This window comes from Ascaphus truei, chromosome 11, assembly GCF_040206685.1.
Source record: "Ascaphus truei isolate aAscTru1 chromosome 11, aAscTru1.hap1, whole genome shotgun sequence".
NCBI classification, from domain to species: Eukaryota; Metazoa; Chordata; class Amphibia; order Anura; family Ascaphidae; genus Ascaphus; species Ascaphus truei.
The window spans coordinates 41372338-41387013 of NC_134493.1; positions in this window are offsets into that span (position 1 = coordinate 41372338).

Sequence of the window (14676 nt, forward strand, 5' to 3'; positions counted from 1 at the left end):
TTGCTAGGGACTGAGCAGCTTCCTCCATCCTGATTGGTTGTATTACCCAGCAGCAGCCAATCAGGAGGAGGTGCCAGAAGCCTCGGGCCAAGGAGAGGAGGAAACAGCATGGAGTGGAGAGAGGTGTGTGTGTGTCGCACCTTTCACCATTGTGTCCAGTATTTTTGGAGAATCTACCTGCAACCCTAACTGTATTGTCTCTCGTGCAAAGCGCTCAGTACAACTGTGGGCGCTATATAAATAAAGATATACATACATATAGCACCCCCTTCCTGTATTACCCCTCTGCTGGAGACAGTTCTATGTCCCTTGCAGTTGCTATTTTCCGTTGTTTTGGTGCTACTCCCAGATGCCTCTCTGCAAGTCATGGAACTGCTGCCGTTGCTATGGATGGTGAATAATCAAAATATTTCATATCGGTGCGAACAATTTGTATGTTGACATAAAATAGGTAAAACATTTTTATTAACCAGATGTTCTGCTCCCAGGGCAGCTGTAATGTGAATAGCTGAAATGAATTACAACGCGCATAGAGTTTGCTATGAGAAACATCTGGACCGTCAAGTTATGGAAGCCTGCAATAAATTGTGAAGTCAGAGAAACACCTGCCAAAGAAAATAGTCAGATCCTATAAATTCCCAGGAAAAGGATCTCCAGTTTATTCTCTCCCTAAATTATTTGTTTTAAACTTTTTTCTCCCCCCCACAACCCATTTGCCATTGTCATTATAATACTTTATTCTGGCACTGCACTCTACACACGGGCAGGAAGAGTCAGGCGAAATCATATTGTATCCATTTCTAATTAGGGTTGCCAGGTGTCCAGTGTTCAACGGGTCTGTCCTGTATATGGAAAATCAAATCTACGTAAGTACCAGCACTCACTGTCTAATAGCTAAATTATGAAAACAGTTGTAATGCAGAATAATCATTTAATAATAAAATGAACCACAAATAAATCAAATGTGTTTGCAGAAACCAGTATCATAAATGGGCATGTCACAAAGTGAGGGGAGGGGGAAAGGAAAAGGGGAAAAAACATGAAACACAAGGAATATACACAAAAAACGGAGAACGGAAAGTATGCTAGGGGGGCGACGTTTCGAGGGACTACCTCTTCATCTGGCCCATTCCCCCTGGTCCAAAAGGTCCCAGAGGTACTTCCCTAAGCCTCCCTTCCCCTATAACTGGTCGAATCATACACCCCTGAAAGGTCGAATCATACACCCCTGAAAATAGATAGCAAACATACAGTGTAGGCTAAATACAGCTAAACAGCTAATAGCAAGGCAGCAAGAATCCACTCAAGTCAATGCCAGTAGTTCAAGTACCACAAGAAACTGTGGGCAATGGCACAGTAAAGGCTGAACACAGCTTGCAAGAAAGCAGCTTGCAAAGAGGCACCAGGAGTCCACAACAGTCAATGAAAGGTTAATGGGAAAAGTAAATGAAGACAGTAATCAAACCCTCTGTGGCTCTGCTCCTTCTGCTCGTGTGGAGTGCTGACGAAGATGAAAAGGTAGTCCCTCGAAACGTCACCCCCCTAGCATACTTTCCGTTCTCCGTTTTTTGTGTATATTCCTTGTGTTTCATGTTTTTTCCCCTTTTCCTTTCCCCCCCCCCCTCACTTTGTGACATGCCCATTTATGATACTGGTTTCTGCAAACACATTTGATTTATTTCTGGTTCGTTTTATTATTAAATGTTTATTCTGCATTACAACCGTTTTCATCATTTAGCTATTAGACAGTGAGTGCTGGTACTTACGTAGATTTGTTAGTACTATACAGGGGAATAAGGGTCCCCTTTTGTTCTGTGCAAACTGCAATTGCATAAATGTAACACTATCAGAGTGCTGTCTATCGTCCCCTTTTACCCTTGTCCTGTATTTGGACACTGTCCAATAAAAAACAAGAGGTAATACTGGACATGTATGTGTATACCAGTATTACCTCTCTGGGCATGTATGTGTATACCGGTATTACCTCTCTGGGCATGTATGTGTATACCGGTATTACCTCTCTGGACACAGTTACCTGACCGGCTTGGGGGCCGCAGGATTTCCCTGAGCAGGGAGAGAGCAGAGCTGTTACTAGGGGGCTGGGCAACCTCTTCCATCCTATTTGGCTGCTGCTGGGTAGTGCAGCCAATCAGGAGGTGTCAGGAGCCCGAGGGTGAGGCCAAAGAGAGGAGGAAAATGCATGGAGTGGAGAGAGGTGTGTGTGTCTTGAGCGCGTCACACCTTTGACCATTGTGTCCAGTGTTTCTGGAAGAAGCTGCCTGGCAATTCTAACTGTATTGTCTCTCTTGCAAAGCGCTAAGTACAGTTAAGTACTACCTATTTGTAATCCCTGCACCAAAGAGTTTACAGTCTAATGTTTAGTAACTCAGACACCAAAGCCAACTCTCTTGCACCCACTCATCCAAAGCGCTGGTTACAGAACACAGTCCCACGTCTCATTATTTCAGCGGAGTGTAAGGGGGGATCAGACATATCTGACAGTATGTACGTCTGTTCATTGGATTGTAAATAATGATGGGCAATGTATAGTGGAACAGACTGCCTCCCTGTGGCCTGACACTAGGACAGCACCGTCCTTTTTTACCCACATTGGGTAACATTTATCATTGGTCCACTTAGGCTGAGATTATACAGCCTGCGATTGCGCTTGTGCGCCAACCTCAAATTGGCTAATGCCCATGAGGTCACTCCGTGTGTCCGCGTGCACGACGGAGCGCACTGGCGGGACCGCGATTTGAAGAGACAATTCTTTTTTAGTTTTTTCACGCGCTGCCGAGTGACGTCAGCGTAACGTGAGCTGGTCCAGCCAATGAGGGCGAACCAGCTTCGTGACGCCCCCGTCACGCCCCCAGATCGCCTCCCCAATCTCCTGCAGCCATATTCACAGATCGCTGGGCCTGCAGGAGTGCGGGAGGCTGTGCGCGCGGTCGCAAGCAGGCGCGCAGGCTGTATAAACTCAGCCTTAGATTGTAAGCTCTCCAGGGCAGGGATTACCTTTCCTATTGTCTGATCTTATTTGTTACACTTATTGTATTATAATTCCCTGTGCTGTACTGTCTCTTTTGTAAAGTGCTGAGTACATCTGTGGGCGCAATCTAAATAAAGATATAAATATATCATTGGGTAACGTATCCCTGAGCTGTGAGCAATAATTTCCTTTATATTGTATGTCGTGTTCAGTCAGTGAATTAACTCGTTTACTGCCAGAGAGTTAATCCCATCCTGTGAATTACCCCTACTTAACGTGCCAGTGTTGGAAGGAGAGCCTGGGAATAACCCTGGGGGGGAATTAGAAATGAAGCCGTTCACTGATAATTACAGCCCCCTTTAATCAATAATGCGCACTGTAAGGGGAGCCCCTCTCATTGGCAGGACCTCACTAGTTTTAGCATGCAATATTAATGCTGCAGTACTGGGAAGTAATACTCAGAGTATAAGGAGGCTTCTGAACATGAAGTGATGTATTATCCCAAAACACTTTGCTTGTCACAAAGAATCTGTGTATCTGTCACCTCTGCCTCTCCCCATCACCCTGCAGTGTGAGAATACATCCTGACATTTGATAAATAAGATGTTCTTGGCTCTGGTAGGACGCCGTTCGGAGCCTCCAGCTGACGCAGCGTGTCAGACACGCAGGCGGGCGGGGGGAGATACTGGGATTTTGGGGTATTTGCAGATTTCATAGTTTATACACATGGCAGTTGCCAAAAAGTAAGAGAGATGTTCCAGACGGTACTCTCAGGGCACGGTGGGGTCCTTGCTCTCTTAAAGCAGCAGTTCAAGCAATATCCTACATGTTTTTTTTTTTTATAAATCTGTTCTGTACTATGGGAAATACTTGTAGAATTTAAAAAAAAAATGTTTTAAAGTAATTTTTAACGTTTCTAATGTAGGAAGCATTTCTAAAGTGACAGCCCCTTCCCCTTCTGATAGGCTCTGGCTCTTGAGCCCCGCCGTCTCTCTAGCTGTGCACCAATTGTATCTAGTAACTGCCCAGTCAATCATATTCCAGGAACTACATTGCCCAGAATGCTGTGCAAGAACTGAATTAAATAACCGGGAGCAAGCGAGCGATTACAGGAGAACGGATCGATCTCCAGCTTAGTGAATCACTTGTCAGTGTGCAGATTGTATTGATGCACATATTGAATGGGAACAAAATATACATATATATATATATATTTTAAAACGGCAGCTTGAACTGCAGCTTAAATATTAACCCCTTTGTGTCTGGAAGTGTGACAGGAATAACCCATTCAGTGCTGAAGAGGAACGTAAAGAAGTGTCTAGAATTAGTGTCTCAAAAACGCGGAGCAGTGTGTGTCTAACACGCGGAGCAGTATATATCTGTAACATGCAGAGCAGTGTGTCTGTAGCACGCAGTGCAGTGTGTATCTGTACCATGTGGAGCAGTGTGAGACTGTAACACGCGGAGCAGTGTGTATATATATATATATGTGTGTGTGTGTGTATATATATGTCTAAGACATGTAAATGAGCATACAGTAATATTTCCATTGGCTATATGCTTTACTGTGGAGGGTTTGTGTCACTTTTTTTACCCAACATAACTTTACTAAGTGTGGTGAAAGCTATCCCTGCTTCATTTTGCAAAGCCAGTATAACCAACCCCACACTGAGGAGACCCATTAAGGTCGAAACAGTGTGGGGTTCAGGAGAGTGACGGTCCGGAACCTCGGCCTTGCAGAATTGCCTCCGGGCTTAAGCTACATGATGCTATTGGGGTGAAGCACCTGATCTCTGGCCGATTCAGGACCAAGCGACAGGATCCCCGGGCTACGAGAAACGGCGAGGACCTACCCCCTGCAACGAGAAGGATGGCAACAGCAGCCCCTCAGACTGGAGCAGAGAGGATGGAAGTCGTCAAGGAGCCTGCCGAGACCACCCCTCGCAAGGCTACAAGGAAGAAGAAGCACGCAGCACCCTTGGCGGCCACCTCCACCAGCAGCCAGGAGACCGACGGAGAAGGTCCAGCGGCTACCAGCTCCAGCAGCCCAGGCGACGTTGCCCCCCCCCCCCCCCCACAGTGGCCTTGCCCCCACTGCCAGCACCAGCAGCAGCGGCCCCATCTCCAACCCTGGAACTGGGAGCAGCAGCAACAGGAGGTTCCCCCGCCTGAAACCCTGTATGAGGCAGACGGTGGTGATGCAGCTGAGGGACCTCAACGAACAGTGCCCTCTATTGGACGCTGAGACCTTTGCCAAGGAGCTGCTGAGTAAGGCCTCGGCCATGTTTACTGCTGGCGTGCGGAGGCGCGCCGAGGGGAAAGCGGGTGCGTTCCCTGGCCTTAGACAGCGCGCCGTCCATGGGCGTGTCGGGGGCGTGTCGGCGGGCGGGCCAGTGATGTCACAGAGCTGGTTCGCCCTCATTGGGCGAACCGCTCACGTGACCGGCCCTGCGCTCCGGCAAGCGGGAAAATGTAAAATTTCCCTAAGACCTGCGCTTCCGCAAGCGCGCGGCAGCATAGGCGAGCCCCTACTAAAGCCGCTCTCATTGCGGCTGTAGGGGCTCAGTGCCGAGGGGAAGCGCGCCTCAGCCCGCAAGCACTATCCATGGACGCTGCCTAAAGCACGCTTCACTCCGAACGAGATCCTGAGCATCCAGGACCTCAGGGGTGGCCTGTTTTTTGTCACCTTCACCACGGCGGGTGCTTGCAGGCGGTATTGGGAGGCATTCCAGACCCGGAAACAGTAGCTCCCCTTCTCCCAGTTCGACGTGAACTGCCCCATCCAGAGGAACGAGAAGAGGATCACTGTGACGGTGAGGAACCCCCACATCCCTGGAAGGGATGTCGTCACCTTCCAGCGGTGCTTTTGCACCGTGGTGAGGGAGCCAAGCAGGATCAAGGACAAGTTGGGGTACAGGGTGGGAAAGTGGAGCATGGTCGTTCGCTTGTGGCCAGACACAGAAGCGACGGACCGGTTGCAGCACCTCCCCCCCAGCTTCTGACTTGCGGGCAGATCAGGGAGGATTTGTTAACCTGACCAGCCCCAGACCCGCAGGAATTGCGGGCACCTGGGGCACCAGTGGAAACAATGCACCCTGGGAACCTGCAGTAACCGCAAAAACACCGGACACGGCACCAAGGATTGTCCCCGCCAGAAAACTTGTGACCTGTGCGTAATGACAGCCCACATGTTTCGGGATTGCCAGCTGAGGGTAAGGAGCTACGCAGAGGTCACGGCGAAAGGCACGAAACCGGCCGTCTCCCTGGCATCAACTCAGGTGGCAGCCAAGAAGACCCCTGCAACCCAGCCCGCAAAGGCAAAGAGTTTATAAACATGTGTTACCAGGAAGTAATACGTTGAGAGATACCTCTCGTTTTCAAGTATGTCGTGGGCACAGAGTTATAAAAAATACATGGTTACGATAAAAGAACAGGGTTATACAGTCACTTCACAGACATTTCATGGACAGATAAAGTTGGAAAATTGGGTACAGGGGATAAAGGGCTTATGTGTTTCAGATAGAAATAGAGCAGCTTTAACATCACTTTAACATCAACTAACATCAGCGAACGGCAGCAAGCGGCTCACGCCCTTTGGCTGCCCTTCGGCTGCGCCAAAGGCTGTGCGCCTTTGGAGCAACGCAGATGTACGCTGGGTGGGTGAGGTTGAATCTGGTGCGTCTGTGTCCCCTTGGCTCATTAACATTCCAGTGGGTGGGGTTGCCGATTCAACAAAGAGCAAGCACATGTTAACCCTTAGCACGCTGGTCCTGTGCAGAGGGGAGCAGTTCTTGGGGGGGGCCCTCATCAGGCTGTGCGCCTTTGGAGCAACGCAGATGTACGCTGGGTGGGTGAGGTTGAAGTTGCAAGCAGCAGAAGGAGCAAGGGCGAAAGGAGGCCACCAAAGCAGTGCCCGCTGCGGCTCCTAAGCCTGCTGCCCCTTCAGTAGCAGCCCAGACCCCACCCCCTCCCCCCTGAAGCAGCACTCCCAAACCCAATGCTGCTACAACCCCCACCCTCCCTCCTACCACCCCCCTCCACCTCCTCCCACCCCCCTCCCAACCCTCCACTGCAGCCCCCCCCCCACACACACACACTCCACGAGGCTACAGCCCCTCCCCCAGTAACACCTTTCCCCAGCCCCGAGGCTGTTGCACCCCTCCCCGCCCCTCTTCTTCCATTGCTACAGATGCAACCCCCAGAGCCCAGACCGGAAAGGAGAAGCAGGGAATAAAGAGGAGAGCCCCCGAGACGGAAAGACCGAACCAGGGGCTGGAGCAAAAGAGGGCTCAAATGCAGACTGGCGACTCACCCACTTCCAGCGATGCGGACAGCGACCTGGAGGAGGAGGCGGAACCAGAGATACAGGAGGCCATTGTAGATGAGCAGGCGGCCACTTTAGAACAGCCGCCCAGCGAGACACAGGAGATCGGGGACGAGCTCATAAGGGAGGGGCGAGAGACCGCAGAGGCCTCCTCGATGACAACCTCGGCCACACCATGGACCTGCTGGATCAGCTGTGCGAGGAAATCAGCACGGCCACCCAGGCCAGTGAGGATGGTTGCACCCCACAGGTCAGATTATATCCTTGCATCAGCTGATGCAAGTATATAATCTGACCTGTGGGGTGCAACCAGGACTGAATATCTGTTCTGTATCGGAATGGGGATCCGTTGGGAGAAGTAACCCCTGAGTGGAAGCGGAAGGATTGGAACATAGACGGGCAGTGAGCAGAAGGAGAACTAAAGAAACCCTTATCTGCCATTTGCTTACACATGGCCGTGTGAGTACGTTCATGTATATTTATTTTCTGAACCCACCACGGTCAGTCTCTGACTGATTGCCCCCTCCCCTTGCAAAGGAGGATTGGGTCCATTTTCTAATCTGCGCTCCCCTTTCTCTTGTTCTTGTATTCTGGTCTGAGGGTCCTGGAAAGACCCATAGGGTTGAGCAGCAGACGCCGATCCTTGAAGTAGTGCACCCACACTTAGGTGCACGGAGAGGTCCGGTGTATGGTAATATTATAACAAATTGTTTGAGTTTTGAGAGCGCCGTAGTTTCTTTTCCACAGTGAGGATGGTAACTAGTATCACTGCATGTCGGTCTAACCCTTTATCCCCAAACTAATGGCGTCTTTTAACATTTTCTCCGTTAACGTAAGGAGCATAGGAGAGCGGATGAGACGTGCCAGAGTACTAACCTTCCTTTCTTTACAGAAATGTGATGTGTATATGCTGCAGGAATGTGCCTTACCTTTTTCTCAGTCCTACAGGCATCTGAGCGGGCAGTGGTCTCACGGCCCTCCTACTGGTCTGGGGGGACCGGGTGCAGGAACGCAGGTGTAGCCATTTTGATCAGGGGGGGATGTTTCACTGTTAATTCTGTCCATGAGCTCGTCTGCGGCAGACATCTGGTTGTAGACGGTTCATGGACAGGGGAGCCGGTTAGGCTCATCAATGTGTACGCCCCCCCTCCCCCCCAGGAAAAATGAGCGCTTGGAACTTTTCCAGCACCTGCGCCCTTGGCTCGCAATCTCCAGAGCAGTGGTGATGGGTGGGGACTTCAACTGCGCGATTGCGGTGGGTGGGCGCGTCCCGTCCCCCCCAGCAAATCAGCAATGATGGACGCGACGTCCAGGCTACTGATGGCGATGATTAGGGCGGCACCCCTGAAGGACGTGGTGGGATCCATGGGAGCGGGCGCTTCAAACTACTCTTGGTGCCACCGAAATGGTTCCGTGCGTTCTCGGATTTACTTCCTGTTCACAGCCAAGCCTGTACAGCATGGACAGCACTCCATGGTCGCAGTACACTTCTCTGACCACAGAGCCATTCATCTCCAGGGGTGTCTGGGAGGAGGTTTCCCCCCAAGGCCAGGATCCTGGAAGCTGAACTGCGCCCTGCTGGAAAGAGAGGAGATCATGGAGGAGCTGAGAACAGCATACACAGCATGGAAAGAAGAAAAGGACTGCTTCCCCAACACTGCAGAGTGGTGGGAATTCACAAAGATAAGGATCCGCTGCTTCCTGCAGGCAAAGGGCAGACGCCTGGCGTGTGAGAGGAAGGGGGAGTTCGGGGGCCTGCAGCGCAAGCTGCAGTCCCTGCACGACCTCAAACGCTGCGAATGGGACATGGATGATGACCTGGAGGAAACCAAGGAGGGCCTGCGAAAGCACGTTGAGGAGGAATCCAGACGAATCATCTTCCGTACCAAGGTGGAGAATCTTGAGATGGATGAGAAATGCAACGCCTTTTTTCTTCAAGAAACTCCACTCCGCCCACACGCCCCTAAAGGAGTTGCGAGACAAAGATGGCAACGTGCAGCAGGGGAAGGAGGAAGTCATGGGAGTCGTGAAAGATTTCTACAAGGAACTCTACTCCCCAAAAGCATCAGGCAGAGACCAAGCTGACAAATTCCTGTCAGGGATTACAAACACCATCGACCCGGCAGGAAAAGCAGCCATGAATGCCCCCCTGACGCTGGAGGAGCTCCACGCTGCAACCAAATCCTTTAAGACGGGTAGGACGCCGGGCGGAGATGGCATCCCAGCTGAGCTACACACAAAGCTGTGGGACCGGCTCGAGCTATACAAGGAAATGGAAGCAGAGGGTAGGATGCCCCCGACGCTGAGGGAAGGAATGCTGACGCTCTTGTATAAACAGAAGGGTGAGAGGTGCGACCTCAAGAACTGGAGGCCCATCTCGCTCCTGAACGTGGACTACAAGATCCTAGAAAAAATCCTGGCAAACAGACTAAAGAAGGTCATCCAACAGATCATCCACCCAGACCAGACGTGCGGCATCCCCGGCCGCAGGATCGCAGACAGCCTCGCCCTAATCAGAAACACAGTCCACAACATCAAATACCGCCGTGTACAGTTAGATCCGGAAATAATTGGACACTGACACAATTTTCATAATTTTGGCTCTGTACGCCACCACAATGGATTTGAAATGAAACAACCGAGATGCAATAGAAGTGCAGACTTTCAGCTTTACTTCAAGGGGTTGAACAAAAATATCGTATGAAACGTTTAGGAATTGTAACCATTTTCATACACAGTCCCCTTATTTCTGGGGCTCAAATGTAATTGGACAAATTAACACAATCATAAATAAAATGTTCATTTTTAATACTTTGTCGAGAATCCTTTGCAGGCAATGACTGCTTGAAGTCTGTAACGCATGGACATCACCAAACGCTGGATTTCCTCCTTTGTGATGCTTTGCCAGGCCTTTACTGCAGCTGTCTTCAGTTGTTGTTTGTTTGTGGGTCTTTCTGCCTCAAGTTTTGTCTTCAGCAAGTGAAATGCATGCTCAATCGGGTTGAGATCAGGTGATTGACTCGGCCATTGCAGAATATTCCACTTCTTTGCCTTAAAAAAAACTCCTGGGTTGCTTTCGCAGTATGTTTTGGGTCATTGTCCATCTGTAAAGTGAAGCGCCGTCCAATCAACGTCGCTGAATTTGGCTGAATCTGAGAAGACAATATATCCCTACACACTTCAGAATTCATCCGGCTGCTTCTGTCTTCTGTCACATCATCAATAAACACTAGTGACCCAGTGCAATTGTAAGCCATGCATGCCAATGCCATCACACTGCCTCCACCGTGTTTTACAGATGATGTGGTATGCTTCGGATCATGAGCCGTTCCAAGCCTTCTCCATACTTTTTTCTTCCCATCATTCTGGTACAGGTTGATCTTAGTTTCATCTGTCCAAAGAATGCTGTTCCAGAACTGGGCTGGCTTTTTTAGATATTGTTTGGCAAAGTCTAATCTGGTCTTTCTATTCTTGAGGTTTATGAATGGTTTGCATCTTGTGGTGAACCCTCTGTATTTGCTCTCGTGAAGTCTTCTCTTTATGGTAGACTTGGATAATGATATGCCTACCTCCTGGAGAGTGTTTTTCACTTGGATGGATGTTGTGAAGGGGTTTTTCTTTACCATGGAAAGGATCCTACGATCATCCACCACTGTTGTCTTCCGTGGACGTCCAGGCCTTTTTGTGTTGCAGAGCTCACCAGTGCTTTCTTTTTTTCTCAGAATGTACCAAACTGTTGATTTGGCCACTCCTAATGTTCCTGCTATCTCTCTGATGGATTTTTTTTTTTTTGCAGCCTAAGGATGCCCTGTTTCACTTGCATTGAGAGCTCCTTTGACCGCATGTTGTGGGTTCACAGCAACAGCTTCCAAATGCGAATGCCACACCTGGAATCAACTCAAAACCATTTACCTGCTTAATTGATGATGAAATAACGAAGGAATAGCCCACACCTGTCCATGAAACAGCTTTTGAGTCAATTGTCCAATTACTTTTGGTCCCTTGAAAAAGAGGGGGCTACATATTAAAGAGATGTAATTCCTAAACCCTTCCTCCAATTTGGATGTGAATCCCCTCAAATTAAAGCTGATAGACTGCACTTTAAGCCCATATTCATTATTTAACTGTAACTTTAATTTATTTTGGTACACAGCCGAAATAACAAAACTTGTATCAGTGTCCAATTATTTCCGGACCTAACTGTACATGCGGCCCTGGTCAGCCTTGATCAGGAGAGGGCCTTTGACCGTGTCTCCCATGATTTGATGGGCAGGGTGCTGCGGGGGTATGGGATGGGGGAGATGTTCTGTTCTTATGTTAACCTGATGTACCTTGATATTTGCAGTGTGGCGATCGTGAACATATGGAAGACTAACCCCTTCCCTCTACTCTCAGGGGTTAGGCAAGGTTGCCCTCTTTCACCTCTCCTTTTTGTGTGTTGTATAGAGCTCTTCGCCCAGTGCATCAGACGAGACGCAGGGATCAGAGGGATCGTCGCGCCAGGACCTCAGAGACGGGAAGTGAATTGCTCGCTCTACATGGATGAGGTCACCATCTTCTGGCCTGAAGAGTCTACAGAGACTCCCGTTTCAATAACCGAGACAACTCAAGATCCTCTGGAGGGAACTTCCAACGAAGATTGGTGGACACCTCCCGAAGGAGCAACGGGTAATGGGCCTGCGCCTCAAGTACCCTCACCAGTCGATTCACCAAGTCATCAACTCAATCCCAATAGTCCAAGTTTTGTGCCACACAGAGACAATGTTCAGTTAAACAGAGACTTTGCTCAAACTAGTTCACCCTTTACGAGAGATTCAAGGCCTCAAGCCTATGACAGCCTATCTCAAGACGAAGAGTTAGAGACAGAGACTCGCAGGAGTCGGCGAGTAAGACGCCCTCTCACAAGAGTGGCCTATGATTCATTAGCACCTCACTATGAGTCTCACCAGCCAGCTAAAGCTAAGCTAGCCTCAGTGATAAACATGTTCGTTGAAATGTATAACATTGTTTAGAGTTGTATTCGTTAAGTTATATCACATGAACAGCATTTTTATTATATATAACGATGTGTGTATATGTTGTTCCCAAGCAGGGAAGTTGGATTTTCCACCAGGGGGAGGATGTAGCCACGTCCCCTCCGGTCCCCCGGTGTAATTATGTCTTCCCCTTACCTCCGCTGACATAGGGGGTGATGCGAGAGGCGTGGGGCTGCTGCTGGGGCGAGCGCATCGCCGGAGGCTCCGGCGGCTGTCTCGGCAGGGCGCCGCCATGTTAGGTTGCACGCGCGCGCACTCACGGAGACTTGTGTATGCGCAGAGAGATTTGCGGCGGCCATGACAGTCGCACATGAGCAGTGATGTCGCACGCAGCTGTAATAGTAAAACGCTAAGTGGGGAAATACAACTCCCATACTGCATAGGGAGATGGCACCATGTGATCCACGACAGCCAATGACAATGCTGTTTCCCCTGGAAGGGGAAGGGAGATATATTTGCGCTCTGGGAGTACAGAGGTCAGTCAAGATCTGGACAGAGGGTGCAGGTAGGGTCCAGGGAGCAGTGCTCCTTTGTACTAGGCCAGAATTGTCCCAAAGGTCCCAGATAGTTCCCTGAGTCCCAGTAGACATTGTGAGTGTGGTATACTGTAGGGAAAGGCCTCAGATAGGGACCTTTTCACAGTAGAAATAGTGTGAGATATGCTGCAGGACATTGCCTGAAGAGAAGTGCAGCCTGTTGCATGGGATACTACCAGGACTCCTTGATAGAGACTATTTACAGGGGTACACTCCAATGGGAAGCCCCTCCAGAGGCATCCGCCTAAGGCTGGGTCCATAGAGGGGGAAGCCGTGCTGAGCCATGCGGACGCTCCGCGCTGAGCCCCGTCAGCCTCAATTAGGATGTCTTTAGAGGGGGCTTCCGCGAGCGTCCGCAGGCGTGCTGAGTATCATGGGAGAGGGGGTTTGGCCCGGTATTAAAGGGGTTGCACCCCATATGGCCACCCCCTGACCTCACTTGGGAGGCAAGGGGTTAACTGGACTGCGGTCCAGTAATGTGTTTTTACCCTGCTTCAGCACCTAAATGTGTATTCCCCTGTAACAATGTATTTTCCCCATTCCAGTGTCTGCACCAACAGTCAGACTGGGATCCATTCAGGAGGAGAAGGGTTAATAGTTAGGAAGTGATTGTAGCCCTTTGTTCCATTTTCCCACCTTTGCAGGCTCCATTTTGCAGTTCCCCCATAGGCCGCCATGGCAGCTCCATACAATCCTATGGGGATTCCGGCGATTTGGGCCCATTCTCAGAAAAGACCTGCAGGTGGCGCCCGAGAGGAGGAGCGGCGGTCCCCCATTGTAAGTCAATTGAGCCATTCATTTCAATGGGGATTCCTCGATGCCGACCTCCAGGAACGGGTTGTCAGCCATCCAAACCGCAGACCGCAGAAGCGGATACAATATCTAAAAAAGAGCTTTTGATCACACTAGTTCAAGTTCAAATACAATTGGCGTGGGAAACTTAGGTTCTATGGCACCCAGGAATAAAATTATTTTTGCCCCTAGACCCTAGGAACCCCCACACTCGACCACCACCGGGTCCGTGGATTAAGGACCCCCGTAAAGGGTCGCTCTCGCCATGAGGGTCGCGCCATTGACTCTAATGGTAGCGGAGGTCCCATTGAATCCTATGGCGGTGCCGGCCCATGCATTTCCTATGGAGACACCGGTCATATTTATTCTAATGGAGAAAAGCCGCGTGGCTTTGAAACGGCTAAGTACGAAAGTGTATAAAGTGTAAACCTATATCTTCGGTTCTGTGAGTACCAGAGGGCTGGGATTTTGGTCGCATGTAGTCACTGCTCCGGCATGATTTATTTTAGTTTATAGCGGAGAATCCTGCATTAAAGTTAATAGGGGATTTTAACTTGTTTTTTGTATCTCCGGTTCTGGGGGTCGTGGAAGGCTGATATTTGGCCACAATGGCAAGGGTTCTCCGGCATGAGGACCTGGCAAATTTCAGCCCGCTCAGACCCACAGAACGGATTATTTTAATATGTGTAGATATTAAAGAATGTATTGTATTTTGGGTCTGGTATAAAAGCCCGGGACGACTAGAGCCCATATGGTATGTTAATGCTCAGGGGGGAGACAAGTGGTATACAATAAACCCCCTGATCAAAGGCTCCCCCACCCTGCTTGTGTATGCTACAACAAAGCAGAGCAGGACGTGGGTACTTGGGATAAGTGTTGTGTTTCACACCTTGGAACAAAGGGTTTCCTATCCCAAGCAGACTGGGCGATGCCAGTCTTGTGGGAGGGGGGCTAGGGAAATAAGCCCCTGATTAGGATAATGTCCACCCAGTGGGCAGG